Source organism: Schistocerca piceifrons, chromosome 1 (assembly GCF_021461385.2).
Source record: "Schistocerca piceifrons isolate TAMUIC-IGC-003096 chromosome 1, iqSchPice1.1, whole genome shotgun sequence".
Lineage (NCBI taxonomy): Eukaryota > Metazoa > Arthropoda > Insecta > Orthoptera > Acrididae > Schistocerca > Schistocerca piceifrons.
The window spans coordinates 299,111,341-299,130,399 of NC_060138.1; the positions used below are offsets into that span (position 1 = coordinate 299,111,341).

The window sequence follows — 19,059 nt, forward strand, 5'->3', positions numbered from 1 at the left end:
CATTGGTCGACATCCGATGACTGTTAGCAGAATATCGAATCGGTGGGTTCAGGAGGGTAATGATCCCAACGGCCTCGTATCACTAGCAGTCGAGATGAGAGGCATCTTATCCGCATGGCTGTAACGGATCGTCAACCACGTCTCTATCCCTGAGTCAACAGATGGGGACGTCTGCAAGACAACAACCATCTGCACGAACATTTCGACGACGTTTGCAGCAGCATGGACTATCAGCTCTGAGACCATGGCTACGGTTACCCTTGACGCTGCATCACAGACAGGAGCGCCTGCCATGGTGTACTCAATGACGAACCTCGGTGCACGAATGGCAAAACGTCATTTTTTTCGGATGAATCCAGGTTCTGTTTACAGCATCATGATGGTCGCATCCGTGTTTGGCGACATTGTGGTGAAAGAACATTGGAAGCGTGTTTTCGTCATCGTCTTACTGGCGTATCACTCGGCGTGATGGTATGGGATGCCATTGGTTACACGTCTCGGTCACCTCTTGTTCGCATTGACGGCACTTTGAACAGTGGACGTTACATTTCAGATGTGTTACGACCCTTGGCTCTTCCCTTCATTCGATCCCTGCGAAATCCTATATTTAAGCAGGATAATGCACGACCGCATGTTGCAGGTCCTGTACTGGTCTTTCTGGATCCAGGAAATGTTCGGCTGCTGTCCTGGCCAGCACATTCTCCAGGTCTTTCACCAACTGACAACGTCTGGTCAATGGTGGGCGAGCAACTGGCTCGTCACAATACACCAGTCACTACTCTTGATGAACTGTGGTATCGTGTTGAAGCTGCATGGGCAACTGTACCTGTACACGTCATCCAAGCTGTGTTTGACTCAATGCCCAGGCGTATCAAGGCCGTTAGTACGGCCAGAGGTGGTTGTTCTGGGTACAGATTTTTCAGGATGTATGCACCCAAATTGCGTGAAAATGTAATCACATGTCAATTCTAGTATAATATATTTTTCCAATGAATACCCGTTTATCATCTGCATTTCTTCTTGGCGTAGCAATTTTAATGGCCAGTAGTGTGTTATCACCCTCGTTTTGTAGAACTTTGTGAGGCTTTATTTCCTTGCCTTTTTGATCGGTGTTCCGTATATGGCACCGTTAATATAGGTGAATCTTACAATTGTTTGTTATTTTTCGTCGAGGTTTTTAAGTTATAGTTCTCGCAGTATTATTTAATTTATAAATAGTGTTTTGATGGATGACCTCACTGTCACCTGTAAGAAGTTGGTGATCAATAAAGAGTGTTGTCATTAGCTAACTTCTCTGGTGAAAATTAAGTGTGTAAAACTGTGTCAGCACAGTAACAGAACAATATAATTTTTTTACCAATTGTGAAGCAGATTATAAATGAATATTTGCATTAGAAGTTCCGCATCGAATGCACTGCTTTGACTTGAGTGCCGCGGTTCCGTATCTGAATCGCACTTCGGGTTACCGCTGCACTGCACAGCGCCTAGCTGGCTATGGTAGCATGAGAATCTGAAGTCACGTTCGCGAAGTACGCTTCGTAGACAGCCGGCTATGCATTTGTGAATAGTATCTGCGCGAATACTGCTGAAACGAGACATTCCTGCGCGTATCCGGAACCAGCTGGCGGTCGCTTCCGCAGATTTCCGTCATTACTAGACGAGTCGTGGCAGTTCTTGGTTTCTCGTATTTTTGTCAGTAATTCTGCACTCAGAGTACAGCAGTAATATCCGAAATGTAAACAGTTGAGGAAGGTCCAATTCCGTCTTCGAAAAGATAGAAGTTGATGCTCACGTACTGCGGATAAGGTGGCACTTGTACGTGATAAAGACACTGATTTATGCGTTCGTGTTGGATTCACCAAGTATATACCTTCAGTTCTTCACACGGTGTAAAACATTCGGTGAACCACAGCCTTGAAAGTTGGGCTGTAACAGCAGTAGCGGTAGTACAAGGTAAGTTGATATTTCATACTGTCTTCAAGGAATACCTCTGTTAGGATAAAAAATATTGCACTCTGTGCAGTAACTGCGTTTTTTTTTTAATTACCTACAGACGTTTCATAGCACCACTGAAGCGAAATTCTGTCTAATCTCGTGCGTGAGACTTGCGACCATTCGAAGCACTAAAGGGAAGAGAACTGATAACCATGGCACAGGACGAAGTAAATAGCTGCGCTGCTTCTGTAAGTCCTGTGCTGTGGAACTGTTACCTATCCCACAGCAGTGACTATGACACTGCGTGACTAATACAGCGCTGCTCCGCCTTTTGTCTAGTACAAGAGCGCCTAAGCTGGAAAACTGGCAGCGCAATGCAGCGCTCTGCTCAGTGGTGACCATGGGGATTGTACTGGCTGCCAATCAGTACGTCTTGTGCGAAACCTTAATCCTTCTACGGCGGCAACGATGCAGCACGTTAACTGCACGGTCATGGGAATACATCGATTCGTGACTGTCCTTTAGTGTGTCTTTCGTATTACGAACACGTTCTCCGTATGTAATGATGTACAAAGAAAGACGTAAGGTCGAGTAGTTTCGAGGCCCTACTCGGAACAAATTCTTTTCACCTTGTGGAACGCCAGCCGTCGCATGATGAAACTCGGCCGATTTCGTGGCGGTACTTGAAGGGCATACAACTACAGGGTGGGTGACCTGCTTGTGAGCTTCGACGTTACCGTCTATCTTAAAAGTGCCCTTTCGAGACTCATTTGTACTCCTGGCGATCTGAACACTATGGGACTTGACAGCTGACGTCATCAGTCCCGTAGAACTTAGAACTACTTAAATCTAACTAACCTAAGGACATCACACACACATCCATACCCGAGGCAGGATTCGAACCTGTGACCGTAGCGGTCGCGCCGTTCCAGACTGAAGCGCCTAGTACCGCTCGGCCACTCAGGCCGGCGCTTCAAGTGCAACCGGAAATTTTATTAACAAATAGATGGAGTCGCCATAGGATCCGCTATGGTCCCTGGGATTGAAAATCTATACATGGCACACTTCCCACTGCCTGCCTAAAACACAAGCACTTATTCGGCTACGTCGGGACACATTTTGCGAAGTTGTAGCGTGGCAGAGATACTCTGAATCAGTTTCTGCATTACATAAACAGCATCCATCAAAACATGACATTCACTACGGAAATGGGCGAAGTCCAGATTAGAAGTATGTTTGAGGAAAGAAGATGCCATAAACCAGGAAAAGACGGAAAGAGACCATGAGACTCAGGGACGTTCTCGGCCTACACTGCGAAGCTGTTTGGCAAACGCGATCTCGAAACCGTCTTCAAATCTCCACCGAAGACGACAGATATCCTCGCTCTGCGGAGGACCCACCATTGGAAATTAGCATTCATGTGAATGTGGACGTCAATACGTCGAGCAGAGGCTATGATGTATCTCTAAACACTGCGAAGAACACGTCAGGTGTGTACGTCTGTGCACACAGATAAATCAACGAGTTCAGGGCACAACCTAAATGAACATAGTTCGATTTTGAGAACACACGTTCCTATGACAACGAACGGCTATTGTTAAAGCATATTAAAGGAGTCTATAGAAATTGGTAGTCAATAGAATATTGCCAATAGGGACGAAGGTTATCAAGTAAGATCGGCCTGCACTCCTACATAGCAGCTATACGCCGAGAACGCGCCCAGCTATGGCTAGAGAGCGAGAGGGTGCTCAGTGCCTACGCGGAAATTCGAAAGCAGCCTTGTACCCTTCCCTGCCTCCCTCAGGATCACCATGGATCACACGAGACCCTGTCACATGGAGTTGCATCCGCACACTCGTAAAGTATAAAGAGATCCACAATATCTCGACACTTCGTCGAAAGACGATTAGTATAACATCATATCTCAACACTGCCGCCCGGCTGGAGACCCCGAGAGCTTTTCATCAACAATTCTTTCAAAGTTTTCAGATAGTATACTTATGAAAATACTGCACGGAAATAAGAAAATACGCACAGAGATTGTCTTACGCCGCAGAGCTACGAAAGACCAAATCAATTTTTATGCCAAACAGTATATGACAAATGCATTCGAAAGGGCGGAGCTCTAAGAAATGGGAAATAGCGCAGAAATGCGTGTCGCTCGATGGTCTAAAACTGCCATTTCGTGATTGAAGCAACGCAAGGAAACCAGCTGGTACGGCCACTTTCACACCGAACCACAGTACCATTTCAGCATTTTTGACTTCCGCGACCAACACTACTCGCCTTCCCGACACAAACTTCCAACACTGCAGAATGTCCGTTGCGAAAGCAAAAAAGGCGGAACTTAGATAACTAGAAATCCTTCGACTGTACTGCCAACATTCAAAATGGATTTGCAGCACTTTAAAGATTCACGACGTATGTTTCAAGTTAACACTTAACAAGCAGAATGTTGCAAAACAGCAAAGATCTCTCTAACAACATGACATATCCCGGAAACACAAGTGTTTACATGCAGCTTCTGTATAACAGACGAATTAGTTTTACTCTATAATCTGGTATCTTGCTTCTGCTACTAATGTTTACAACGAGACTAACTATCCCTAGGAAACTACTTTGAACTGAACTGATGCAGAAAAATAGCAAGATTACAAGCGAGAAATTTGATCACAATACGGGCTTCCGAAACTAAAATTCACGTTTTCTCGTAAGTATTTCTCATGAAAATAAAAAATCTTAACCACATTTCTGACATGCGATAGAACAAATTTAGGCCGCTTTTCGATGCGCATTAAGAAATGATCGCAAAACGAGATTTCGTGTACGAAGAGCGTAATGCTGATGGTGGTTGAGGAACTGCGTGATCATCATCAGTTGATTCGATCGCAGTATGTTCAGCTGACGGTGCAAAGTGAGAGTAACATTATTTGCTGTGGCAAAATGTTAAACTTTCACCGATTACGGCAATGTGTAGGATGTCTATATCACTTTGCTAGTAACGGCAGAGGCAAGACGTGGGTGGAGGCTCCACCAGGCTGCCGGCGAGACGAACTCCTTCCACCCCCGCCTAAGCACGCCATTAGAGTAAGATATCTAATGATTGGTAGTGACAGAAAATGAAAGGGGCTATTCAGCATTAAGAAGGTTGCGAGAAAGTTAAGACTGTTTGTGTAGGAATGACAGAGGACCTATCTGGCAGTCACTCTGGGAGAATGGATCATCCTCCATAACCATGACCATGACCAGAACTAGAGAGGCCATTACAGGTTATAGTAAAATCCGCTACCCATATGAAACACATGGTTCGTTCGACAACTGTTTCGTCGTCTGCGGGCATGAAATGTGTGGAAGCGACCAAATTCAATTCTTCATGTATGAAGCTTGTATAGAAAGACAATAGCCGGCCGCGGTGGCCGAGTGGTTCTAGGTGCTTCAGTCCGGAACCGCGCGACTGCTACGGTCGCAGGATCGAATCTTGACTCGGGCATGGATGTGTGTGATGTTCTTAGGTTAGTTAGGTTTAAGTAGTTCTAAGTTCTAGGGGACTGATGACCTCTATTTTAAGTCCCATAGTGCTTAGAGCCATTTGAACCATTTAGAAAGAAGATACATAGACGAACTGCTGAAGGCATCACAGAACATAAAAGTCCTTCGTGTATGTTTGCTCTCAGTTTGGTAATACTTAGCACATGAACATTTGAAGTAAAACTCTGCTGTATTCATATTATCTGTCACAGTTCCAAGCCTGATGTCAGCATTTTTCGAAGTGCCAAGTCGTAAATGTTACACTGTTTATGACATTTGTTAATTCAAACGCCTGGGACGTCAGTCTTGAGTGAAGGTATCTCATTTGAGATAGCTGATATAACAGTTATTTCCACATGTGTGGAACTACCACTAAAGGAGCACAGTCACATTAGGAATAGGCTTGTGGAATTCAGTTTCCGAGCATTGTACCGAATCACAGTTTCCCCATTACTTTACTGGATCAGCCAACAACACAGACCATAATTTTAAACTCATCGTGACTTAAGCAAGATAAGACTTTGCTTAATCATCAAACTTTACTCACGTAATCTCTCTAGCTTTCTTGCTAAATCACGAAACCGACCGAGATATGATTTTGTTGCATAATCCGGCCTTCGCTCAGATTAGTTGTGTTTATACACTTTCAAGCAGGAGGAAAGCACCAGGCGTATATCGGCATCTGAACATACAATAACAGTACTTTATTTGAAAATGATTCACCCAGTAAAAAAAAGAACGAGCTTTTCATAACAATTCTATAAGTTCGTCTGGACGGCCGAGAACATTATTTTAATATTTGATTGTCGTAATTTTTTATACGTGCCGAATTCGAAAGGAGTGTGTGCCAGAGAACACGATTCTGACAGTCGAAACTGTTTAGAACGTCTAAACTGTTTAGAACGTCTTATAGCGTTACTCCCATCCGTTTCGGAGTTCCGACAGAAAAATCAATAATTACACGGGGTCGCAGTGAAGGTGTGTAAATGCTTGCGATACTTAACAGCAGTCTAAAGCAGCGACGTATTCCTTTTGCAGCTGACCGAGCGATGTGGAGCAGTGGTAAGACAATGGGTGCACATTCGGGAAGACGCCTGTGTAAATCTACGTCCAGCCACCCGGATGTAGGTTTTCTGCGGTTTCGCGTAATGCAAATCATATGATGGTTCGTTTGATAAAGACTTTGCCAATTTCATTCCCCCACTCTTACCAAGCCAAGTATGCGCTGCTTCTCTAGTTACCTTTGTTGTCGATTGTGTTGCACTCTACGTCTTTTTCATGCTATGCAACCAATAACTCGATTTCATTCCGTAAAAGCTAGACAGACGAATGATGTACAATCGTGATCAAAATATGTTTTCCTGTCGGAACTGGTGAATAGGAACTGTTATTGGATTGTAGCGACTTTATCTAAGTATTATTGAAAAAGGGTTTTTTATTTTTAATTTGTGTCAATGTCTTATGGCACCAAACTGCAGAGGTCATCGGTCCCTAAGCCTACACGCTACTTAATCTAACTTACACTATGCACAACACACACACACACACACACACACACACACACATGCCTAAGAGAGGACTCGAACCACTAACGGTGGGAAGCCGCACGGACCGTGACAAGGCGCCGTTGACCGCGGGGCTGAAAAAGGTAATGAAACGTATGTAGAGATCATGGCTGTTAATGTATAACATTTTGTTCTCCAGTTCGCCTCAATTCGCCACAAAACTAAACCACAACGGTGATATCCCGATTTATAAGAGCGCCACGACAGACTCATTGTTATTTACAATTGATAGTTTCTTGGGATTTTAAATACCTCAAGCCGCACAACTATCTGGATAAAATGAAGCAAATTATTTGCTGCTTGAAGTCACATTTATTGCCTTGAGATTTTTTAGCGTACAAGTGCGACGAAGACGCTTCAGCGTTTCGTTTGTGCTGTGTCACGCTGCAACATGCAATTCACTTAGCAGTTGCCCGTTACCGGTGTGGATTTGGTGTGCTATTTCCATGCCTTAAAATCTGATGAGACAAACTGTATTCCAGAAATCTTTGTTTGTGAACTAAAATGCGCAGGTACGATACCTACTTATTTAGTGTGATATAGTTTGTCTCTCTTCATTCTATGCAAATTAATTATTTCAGAAGTTCAATAAAGTTCTATCGATAGTTAACACGTTAGTAAGTGCTCAGACACCTGACTGGCAGCTTACTGCTCCCAGATTTTAGTTTCGTTTGCCGCCCTAGAAGCAGTCTTCGATGAGGACTTTAAGTACTACCGTTTTTATCCATCCAAGTACAGTACGTAATAAATATTCGTACTGAAAAACGAACGGCAGCATAAAGCGACAGTTTTTCCACGTGATTTTGAGATTTGAATGAAGAAAACCATAGTTGACATGGTAATAGTGATTCTCATGTACGCAATTTTCATCGTCTTAGATACGCTTTTCCGTAGCTGCGGAAAAAAGCTTTTAATCCGATCCCGTAAAGAAGTTTGCGATGGAAGAAAACTAACCAAAATATTTATTTTGGAAAATCTTTGGCAGCTGCTGTCCGGAAACCTTTTTAATCCACGCTACCGGTATCAAACCCACACCCAATCACGGTCATAGCAACCGAGTCAGCGCGAAACGCTAATAAGGGAAGACCTGTTTACGTTCATAGCTATCATTTCTTCCGAATGTTAGCCTAGAATAAAGCTGAATTTTTACTCTTGTGAAGTGGCGACAAATATTTAGTCGGCTATAAATAACCGTAAGCCTTTCGATAAACAATAATCTTTAGAGACATTTTCGAAAGATTGTGTCTACGTTTTATTTTACTATTGCTGAAGCCAGGACATTCACTAGTTATAATTTTGTAGTTGTATACGTTATCTTCTCAAGAACTACAGCAAGAATAGCGTATGAATGTTAAATTCACAGTTCAAGAAGATCTATAATTTGTTTCTCTAAATACATGAGGGATATGTTAAAACTCACAGTAAAGTTGCAAAGGAAACACGAGCCATTAATTTTTCTCCGTTAAACACATTCTTAGCTTCAACATAAGCAGACTATATGTAATCTCTTCTTACCGGTAATCGATATAACGAGTACTGCTCTGCTAATACGCCACCCCTAGGATGGCTGTCACCGCTGTCACGTTACTAGCAAGTAGTCGCTGCTCCCAACTTCGTTTTGTAAATACGCGGAGGACCACCGCCTACTACTTGTACCATTGATCGACTATCAGCTTTATATAATCGACTTCTACATCGACTAAGTTACCAACGAATATCGACTGCAGTGCATGGTATTTCGGATTTTTAATTTCGAATACGCATGATTAATATTAAATAGTCACTGAAACGTGAAACGTGAAAGACACCTATATCCACAACTTCTCAACATGAACTGGTTTTATGGAAGAGTGATAAAAGGCTAAGTTCAAGTTTTGCAGATGACAATGAACAAATCTAAACTACTGAAAGCCGCATTTAATTAAATCTCTCCCCCCTTCTCTACCCGTGCCCACCATCAGTCACCTTAAAAATCACGAGAAAACTTTTAACTAGATTTCAAAGAACTAGCAAAGTTGTTCATAAAAGTTCATTAACTAGAGAAATATTTGGTGAATTTGTATGCTAGATTTCTTTAAATACAATATTTCTCGGACATATTTCGAACGTCATGAATAAAATAAGCAATGAGATTATTATATAGTTTCATAACAAGTTTTCAAATGAATAGATATTTTTTCCGTCATCTAATATTTTAAATCCTGTACAAATTTAAGGAAATAAGTGCAATCTTGTCCTTATTTTCTCCTTGCAGAGTAATTTTTATATATTATTGCTTTTATAACGATATTTTTGCTGTAGAACTGGGTCTCTAAGTAGGAAGGGATAGAGAATCGACGCGTGATTTTCAATGTAGACAAATTATTACGCCGTCACGTTGGCGATTCTTGCACGCTTCTTGTTTATTTTCCCACATGTGCATCTTTGCGAGTTGCGTCAAAGATAATCCTATGTTGTATGTTTACATTCTGCTGCGGAGAGTACTGTCAATCGGTATGAAGCTTTTGCTTTTTTCAGGAAATATGAAAATGATTTTAATTGCATTTGAAAGAAATGAAGACAACATTGCCATTCATAAAAGTTTAGTCATCGCGAACGGATAATAGGGACGGCTCTCAATCAGAATCCTCCCCTGTATTCTGCTTGATACCGAACCCTCACAACTGCAATCTTTCGTTGTTTTTATTCAAATAACTCCATACATTACCAGTCATTATTACTGATGTAGTTTTTTTAGGACTGGCACGTTTTTACAGAAACCCTTCATCACGACAGTTTCTTGAGCTACAAACGTTTTAATGTTTACATGTAGATCTCAACAGATTCAAAATTTGTGAAGTAGCGCTTTTACATTAAAAAATAAAAATTGGTTTTAAGAAGGCATATATCAAAGCAACTGACTTAATCATTATTAATTGGAAAGTACTCTTTTACGTTAACATACCCCTTAGTTATCCCTTAGTGTACCAGTGAACTTCATGTTCGGTAATTTAAATTGTGAAGAAAATTTCAATTACTGTGTGTGTTTTACTGTGGTAATATCTATCAAGAGACCTGTTTAGATGCCTATGGAAACGATGTCGTGTTTGAGCCTTAAATCGCACCTACAGTAAAACCCATTTAATATTCGTGCATATGTTGTTGCTCATATATTAAAATAGATTGTGTTACTTCTACAACATGTTAAACAACGATCGCACATGTGTAAAGTGGAGTCCACGTAATTCAAAACATAAACAGTGTGGCAGACATGACTTAGACAGGTCTCTTGAATGTTTCAGAAAGGAGAAACAAAGTATGGTTTAAATAGTACTTATGAAAGTCAAAGCTTAAGTTAACTCACTATCTAGTGCGTAGTTTTAAGTTAATAAACGTTTACACTCTGTTGCAAAATGAAAGAGTCTTTATGGTTTATCTGAGATGGAACTTCCCATCAGTTTAATACTGTGGGACCTTCCATGATACCAGACAGTGATCTTCGCTTTTTGTGGTCAGAGTAATGTCATCAGGATATGTAAAAAAGCCATGAAGTAATTAAGCACAGCTCAGTATGTTAAGGATAAAGGCGTGTTTGAAACTTTCCCCCACCCCCCCAATCTCTCTCTCTCTCTCTCTCTCTCTCTCTCTCTCTCTCTCTCACACACACACACACACACACACACACACACACACACACACACACACAAAAAAACATGTGGTGCCTGTCACCTTTTAGAGAGTTTAATGTTGATGAAGTGCTCAGGTATATTTAATGGTCAATAGCCACGATTCAGAGAAGGTGAGACAGAAATTGCATTTGACACTTTTGCATAACAGTTCAGCAGCTGCTGATACGACAAATGGTAAGAGATGAAAAAGCTCTTGATACTAATTTTCATCTTTTAAAACAAGTCTTTATAACAAAGGACAAAATGAAGAAGGTATCGAGTTTGTATGTTAATGAGAAGAATCATTAAGGATTTTTATCCGGGAGTGCACCATGTACACACAATCCGAAAAAGATGTTGGCAGCAATTGGAAAACTAGGCCTTAAAATATGTGGTATGGTTACACACTTATGTTGTCTTTTTGTATTACGTGTTGTTAAGTGTTTTAAATGTCACATCTTCGTCAACAAAATATTTTAGCACATTATTGTTGAACATTTTGAAATGTATTTTGTTTATGTCCACACAGACACATAAGTGGTGGAGAGCAGAAAATGCATATTAACATTGCAACACTCACTAGTTTCTGAATTATTCATGTGTTTCTATGAATGGTTCAGAGTAAATTCAGAGCAGCTGAAATGAAGCACTTTTCATACGTCTTCCATAACTACTTATTGAATGGTAGAGGGCAGTGAACATTTGCCCCAATATCTTACTGTAAGTGTTATTGGTGTGTGACCTGTTTGAACTACATATAGTCTTTGTTAATAAAGCATTTGCTTTGACTGTCAGGGAAACTACTACCACTGTTTATGAAGCTACCAGTGTTCCTTTGTCCACAATAGTCTTTCTGTGCAACTGCCTTAATTTCTGCATAACTACTGAAACCTAAAATTCATGTGCACCTGCTTAATGGTCAGCAGATAGCCATATTTCAAATTAATTTGTTGTTTGAATGTAAAATAACTCATTCCGATTCCATAAGATTTATCACACACACACACACACACACACACACACACACACACACACTGAGAGCACACATTCTCTGTCCCTGTATGCTATCAGTCTATCCTTTATTTTATTTCCCCCACAACAATTCAGTACTGCTACATTAGTTAGTTGATTTACCCAGCTCATATTTGTATTTTCTTGTGATCAATACTGTTTATTATCTTTCTTTCACTTTCATTGTAAGGCTATGCTGCAAAAAAATATTTTTAGAAAAGACTTCCAAGCAACTGAACTTATATTTGATGTTAACAAGTTTTTCATTCTTAGTAAAAAACTTTTCTTGGCTTTGCTAATCTTCATTTTATATTCCCATTATTTATACCACCATCACTGACCAAATAGCAAAGCTCATCTACTACTTTTAGTGGCTAATCTCCCCAGCATCATATGACCAATTTTGACTATGTTCCATTAGGCCTACCCCAGTTTTACTTTTATTGCTGTTCATATTACAACACCTTATAGACACTATCCAGCATTTTAGTGTTCCAAGTCTTTTGCTGTCTGTCAGATTTGCATCACCGTAACAAACTGTAAAGATCTGATTTCATTTCCCTGAACATTAATTTGTTTTCCATGTTTCTCTTTAGTTTCCACTACTCCTTGCTCTGTATTTACAGTACATACACTAGTGTACATACAACCTTGATTCACTCCTTTGTCTGCTGCTATGCCTTTTTTATGTCCTCTTATAACTGCAACTGAGTTTTTATACAAGTTGTAGATAAAATTTTGCTCCCTGTATTTTATTCTTGACAACTTCAAAACTCCAATTAGCGTTCCGTGCAACATCACAAGAATCTTTTTCTAAGTTTACAAATAATGTAAATGTGAATTTTAAACAGTCAAAAGTCCAAGATGAAATAATAAAAAATCTAGGATGGAATAATATTATTGTAAATGAGGATTTGTCTTTCTTGATCCTACCTTCTAAGACAAATCATTGGGTCAGTATTGCTTATATTCCAACATTTCCATAAAACTCAAATTGATGCCTTCCAGGTCCACTTCTGTCACACATTACATTCTCCTGTAGTGTCAGCCATAGCAAATAAAAATGAGCCCATAACTCACAGTTGCATGTGAAGTTGATATTTATGATTTTCATGAACATCATCAACATACAAAGGTTACTACTCACCACATGGATAAGGCATTGAGTCGCAGACAGCACAATAAGAAAAAGTGTTCAGATATTAATGTTTTCATACAGAGTTTTTCTTCTGCAGTAGAAAACACTTCAAGACAACTCTCACATATCCGCAAGGAAAGGGACCAATGTATGCAGAGAAAGAACACTCTTTCTACTATGTTGATGAGCCCACCCCTTCCCAGTCAAAAATGCTACACAACATTTACATTTGCATTTTTTAAAGTAAAAAGCCTCCACTCTTCTCTGAGAGTGCTGGATAGTTAAGTTTAAAAAGTTCTATTTCAAAATATATTTGTGACACTTAAATTTTTATTCTAAACATTTTTCATGTTAGGCCTATATTACTTTCTCTGCTGATTACATAGAAATTGTAGTACTGAAGATGTTAATGGTTCAACCATCACTAACAACAATATGTAGTCATATACAGAAAGTATTAAGAGGGTAATAGTGAAGTTACTCAAGAAAATGTGATGTTCATGAAGAGTCCAGGATGAAATAACAACCACCACACCCTGCCGTAGAAAACACACACACACACACACACACACACACACACACACAAAATTCACATACACACGGCCTTGTGTGTGTAACCCCTTACTATAGGGATTGGAATGAAGAGGTTAGAAATTGAATAATTTCTGATATGCTAATGAATACTTGACGCTTTAACAGCTGCTTACAATGTGCAATGAAAAATCAGTCAAATACTGAAGGTGCTCTACAATATTCTGGTGGGTTGTGAACCAGTTTTCTTCTAAGCCATTTACTTCGCAACTACTGAATACTGATAGGGCATTTGTTCTGAATGGCATTTAACACAGCCTTAATATTTAATGGAACAGGTACTTGTCCTCTGTTACAATGATGTTAACTAAAATAAGGAAGTACGTCCAGCCATAAGGAAAAGAACCCTGTAAAAAATCACGTTCACAAATGCAGTACTAATGAGTGGCTTAAAAGACATAAGGTGGGATATTTGAATCAAAGTTCAAATCATTATCCTAAAATACTGATCATCATATTTTGTTTCATTGAGCGTAGCAGTTTGAATCTAATCTTACATCAAGTCCTGAAACAAAAGATGATTATAGTTAATCTTCACTCTAATGTTGTTGTTATTGATGGAGCACAAGGTCAATTGGACAGTGATGTGGAAGGAAGTATGTGTAGCAGTTTTCAGTGAAACTCACCAGACATTTGCTGTAAAAGATTTAGGGAACCAGAGATAATCTGAATCATTATTGTTTGATGGGAATTTTAACTGTTTCTCCCAGATACAATTACTTTGTGCTAAACATGGCACCATCTCATTCAGTACTTGAGCTGGTTTATGCAAACTGTGTTTACTGATTTCCCTTTACTTCTATTCACAACTTTCATTATGAAAATGGGTCAGAAGAATAGTCAGATTTGTAATGTCTACTGCCTGTCTTGTGTTATATAAATGAGATTACATTATTTCATTTTTACTGATAACCATACAATTTATCAGATCTGCATTTACATAACTCTGCAGTTCACAATTGAATCAGCCAAGCATTTGGCAGAGTGCTCATTGAGGCACTTTCAGACTATTCCTCTACCATTTCTCTCAGATAGCATGTGAGGAAAAAAATAACACGTTAATGTGAGGTTTGCCCAAAAAGTAATCCACCTCTTTTTGTTTCTTCAACAATTCTTTATTGAACATAATGAGAATTACACACACAAATGAATGGTATTTTATCTGCACACCATATTTTTCCACGTAATCCTTCTCCCATTCTATGGCCTTCCTTCAGCGTGAAATGAGGGCGTGTATGTCCTGTTGGTACCAATCCTTGTTTTGATGGTACAGTGAGTGCTTCACTGTGTGAATCACCTCTTCATCGTCCTCCAAATGTCTTCCACAAGTGACATCCTTTAATGGCCCAAACAAGCAGAAGTTCCGAGGGCGTTTTGAGTTTTTTAAATGTATTGACATATGCTACTGAATTTATGGTACTGCCTCTTGGCATCATACTAAGAGAATCACACTTTCACAGTCCCAGAACACGGGTATCACAACCTTACTGAGATGGAAGCAGTTTCTTTGAATTTTTTTTTTTTCTGTGGTAAGTGGGAATGGTGCCATTCCATCACCTATCATTTTGTTTCAGGCTCAAAATGGTTGAACCCAAGTTTCATCACATGTCATAATCCGGGACAAGAAGAACTCCCCCCAAAGTTTCAGGGTGTTGCAGCAAATCAAGACAATGTTTCTTCTGTGCAATTTGTGACCTACTGTTATACACTGCGGGACCCATCTTGCACACACTTTTGTATATCCAAGAGTGTGTATAATTGGTTCCACACCTCCTATGCTGATTGACAGATGCAGCACCAACTGCAGACTCGTAATGCATCTGTCCTCGTGAAGGACAGCATCAGCTCGATGCAACATGTCAGGTGTGGCAGTCGTGGATGGTCTCCCCAACTGTTGCAATTCATAGAGCTCCACCAAACCACCTTCTGTCCTCCATGCCCATTGACTGACTACTTCTGTCAGCAGCAGACACTCCATAGACTTTGCACAAGTGTTTGTGAAAATTCCCCACATTTTCTTTCTCTGCAGTGAGAAATTCAATAACAGCACATTGCTTGTAACACACATCGCTTACAAATGCCATTTTGAAACTGTCGTGCAGCTACACTATCTGTTGGAAGTGACAGAAACTTGACGCATTCATTCAGGAGACTTCAAGTAATACATAAGTAATATTTTGCATTCATAGCATGGTTTTTGGCTGAGGAAAAAAAAAAAAAAAATGCGGTGCATTACTTTCTGGGCAACCCTCATATTTCCAGGCGAGCTGTGATTTTTCATATTTTACTGTGATGGCCATTTCTCCCTTATTATGATGGCCATTTCAGCAGAATGTTTTGACATCTGGTGGAGAAAACTAGTGATTGAAATTTTGGTGAAAGATCTCACTACAATAAAAAAGCCTTTATTTTTGTAACTGCCACCCCAACTCATTTATCATACCTGTGACACACACTCCCCTATTTCACTATGATAGAAACGATCTATGCTTCTCTGTTTTTTTTAATTGTCTATAAATATTATCTGTTAAGGATTCAGTACCCTGCAGCTATACTGCAGAAGAGGACGGGCAAGTGTAACATAGACAGTCCCTTCAGTAAATTTGTTGCTTGTTCTTAGTGTTCTGCCAGTTAAACACAGTCGTTAATTTGGCTTCCTCATAGCAATTTTAATGCAATGGCTCCTGTGTAAATTGTTCACAGTTCAGGTTAAGAATATCAGCAGGCTTATAATACTTTGCTGGAGAACCTCAGATATAACTTCGGTTTCACTAGATGGCTTCCCATCAGTTTTCTGACTCAAATTCCGTTGTGTAGCTGAGGTGAAACTCCATAGGCTTACAGTTGGATTTAAATCTGCTTGTGAGGAATGGTGCCTTCTGGGAATGTAGCAATATAAAGTCAATTAAAGATCCCCTGTTAATTGAACTGTTTATTTCGTGTGTATAAAGAGCCAGTTGTTTTTCACGATAGTGTTATTTTTCTGAATCTTTGCTGATGATGTGCCAGTATATTGTATTCTTCAAGATATTTTGTAATGTTGGAACACAGTATATATTCTAAAACCCTACTACAAAATGTTGTTAGAGATGATTTTTTCCCCCTTTATTCCCAGAACAAAGGAAAAGCCTGTATGAGGTTAGGTAACTACGTTTTGAATATCAGAGGTATTGACAAACACACAGTCGTGTTGTGAAGAAAAGTCACAGACTTAGTTTTTGGACAAAGTCATTTGACAGAGGGCTCTGAGGACAAGACTGTTTTCCAGTAAAAGAACAACATACTGGTTTTTCTGTGAGGTGCCCTTATAGATCTATGCACTTTGTTCAACATTTTTCCAATGAATATATTTCATCCATGAAAAACAATTCTAGAAGGTGTCTTAAAATACCAAACTACAGCATCCATTACCTTTTCTTTTAACTCAAAATATTTTCAGCCACAAATTTCATTAGTTATGGGAGTAAGTCATCATTTGAAGATGCCAAGTTCTGAAGAAAGGGTGGATGTTCCAGCAATTTTTCCTTCACATCACGCAGTTCTCCTGTTGTGACAGGACTTTTGTCGCAGGTGCACTGTCCAGAAGATATAACTTTTTTTGTACTTGACAATGCAGGAATTTTATCTTTTTCTTTTTTTTCAATCTGTTTGGTTCAGAAAACTTTGTATGAATCCATTTTGCATCTGGAACACATTAGCCATAATCTCTTGGAAGTTGAAGTCAATTTTGTTATCTTTGATGCAAACTACTTAGTTTCTACGTGCTGCATTGGCTGCTGTTTTATTTCTGGAGTGAACTAATAGAACCACATTTCATCTAAAGTAACATATCAGTGAAATGAGAATTTTTTTTTATTGTTGCTCCAGTCAATTCTGTACATAAAATTTACTACAACTTTCATTTTGGTGTGACTGAGATGTCAGCAATTTCATTCTCTTTAATCATCAGTTTTCCAGAATCCTTTGTCCCAAATTATTGCTGACATGGATTGAGCATAAAATTATTCCCTCTTCCAGAAAGCTCTTTGAAAACTGTGTGAAGATGTAGTCAGTGGTTCTTGCTTCAAATAGATATTTGTTGATAAAAATGGGATGACTTCTAGAAATGATTATAGGGACTAAAACCTTCTGTTTCAGTGTCATATATTAATACAAATGTGCAGGGAACATACAGTGGTTACAGAGATAAACAGTTGTAAGGATTTTGGTGCACTTCCACTTAGTGGTTGAGTGTCGTGGGTCGATAGCTGTGCCATTCATTTGATAGGGGAAGGAAATCCAATAAGTACTTACAGCTTTTATGAAATTCATTAGCTGTTAAATGTAATATAAATTCTAAGTGCTTGGTGAACTTTCTTTCAATATAAAAATGAATTCCATAGCGTCGGACCCCCTCCTCTGCTAGCAGCCAGCATGTCGAAATACACCAGCTTAAATTTACGTTATCAAGTAAAGTGTCACATTTATAAATGTCTTCATTACAATCTAAAATGAAATGGATATTGTGACAAGTATACAATTTAATAAAAAATGTCAAAAGAAGAATATCATTCCTGATTATGGAAGCATAAAAGAAATTAAAACTTTGCTGGAAGTTAAAGCTAAACCAATGTCCGCTAATAAATTTCATAAAACGTGCAGCTGCTTGGTGAATTTCCATCTTCTGCAAAATGTAAAATGCCTTTTTCTCTTTGTTGCAACACAAACTGTAGATACTCAGTATGTAATTTGGTGGGAATTCACAAACTTGCTAAAACTGTTTTATACTTAGTACAGAGGCTCAGAAACTCAAATTTCAGATGTCTTGTGTATTAACTCTCAATAAATCAGTTACTCTTTAGCATCATTAAAATGGTTTAACTGTTCCAGTATAATAATAGGTATTATATGATTTACAAACTATGTAATAAATTCTTTTCTGAGACAAGAGACCACCAAAGACTTGATATCTGTGAAATATATATGACTTTTTGGAAATGTTAAGGATTAGGCAATGTTTACAACAGCCTACATCACTTTATTTTCAAACGAGGGAGAAAATTTAGTTTCTCAACTGGTACATTTTGTAATCATTATTTTAGGGAAATAATTTTGTAGTATCACAGGCTCCCGTTATAGCTGTGATTGTGCCACATTTCGTATCCATCTATGTATCTGTCAACTTCTGGATTGATTGCAAGCACTACTAGACATTTTAGATGTATTTTATTCCCAGAATTTCTGAGTAGAATCAGTATGTGTGTTTTGTTATATGGGCTTTTTCTTTGATCATACGGACTTCATATTGTTTATTATGCATTTCCGAACCACAAATTTATTTTATAACCACAGTAGTTTGATTTTGCATTTATTCCTACTCTTTGCCTTATTTCATAATCTATCACTTCATGTCATAATTTTTAAAAATAATAGAACATTTACTTATTTGTCCTGCCCCCTCTCCCAACACACAAAATATATTTTTATGTTCGTATTCAGTGCTCTGTCTCTACTCTAAACAATAGGTGGTTTTCTTAATCTTTTCATTGCCTGATTTACTTATAGGATTTTCCCTTATATCTTTAATTGCTTTTGTGTTTTTCTTCAAAATTTGCTTTCCAAAATATCCATAAAAACCCATGTATGCACAAATCAAGTGTTGCGT

The 19,059-nt window shown here is 39.0% G+C and overlaps 2 protein-coding genes across 2 annotated transcripts in view; one reads left to right on the top strand and one right to left on the bottom strand.

Moving 5' to 3' along the window:
- The window catches only part of LOC124780399 (juvenile hormone epoxide hydrolase 1-like), a 56,668-nt gene extending 47,981 nt beyond the window's left edge, over positions 1 to 8,687 (bottom strand). The window contains exon 1 of the mRNA XM_047253777.1: positions 8,544 to 8,687. The gene's annotated coding sequence lies outside the window, so the exon portion shown is untranslated. The remainder of the gene's footprint in view (positions 1 to 8,543) is intronic.
- A 763-nt stretch (positions 8,688 to 9,450) lies between these two features.
- Positions 9,451 to 19,059, top strand: part of LOC124780415 (protein furry) — a 1,170,709-nt gene continuing 1,161,100 nt past the window's right edge. The window contains exon 1 of the mRNA XM_047253778.1: positions 9,451 to 9,521. The gene's annotated coding sequence lies outside the window, so the exon portion shown is untranslated. The remainder of the gene's footprint in view (positions 9,522 to 19,059) is intronic.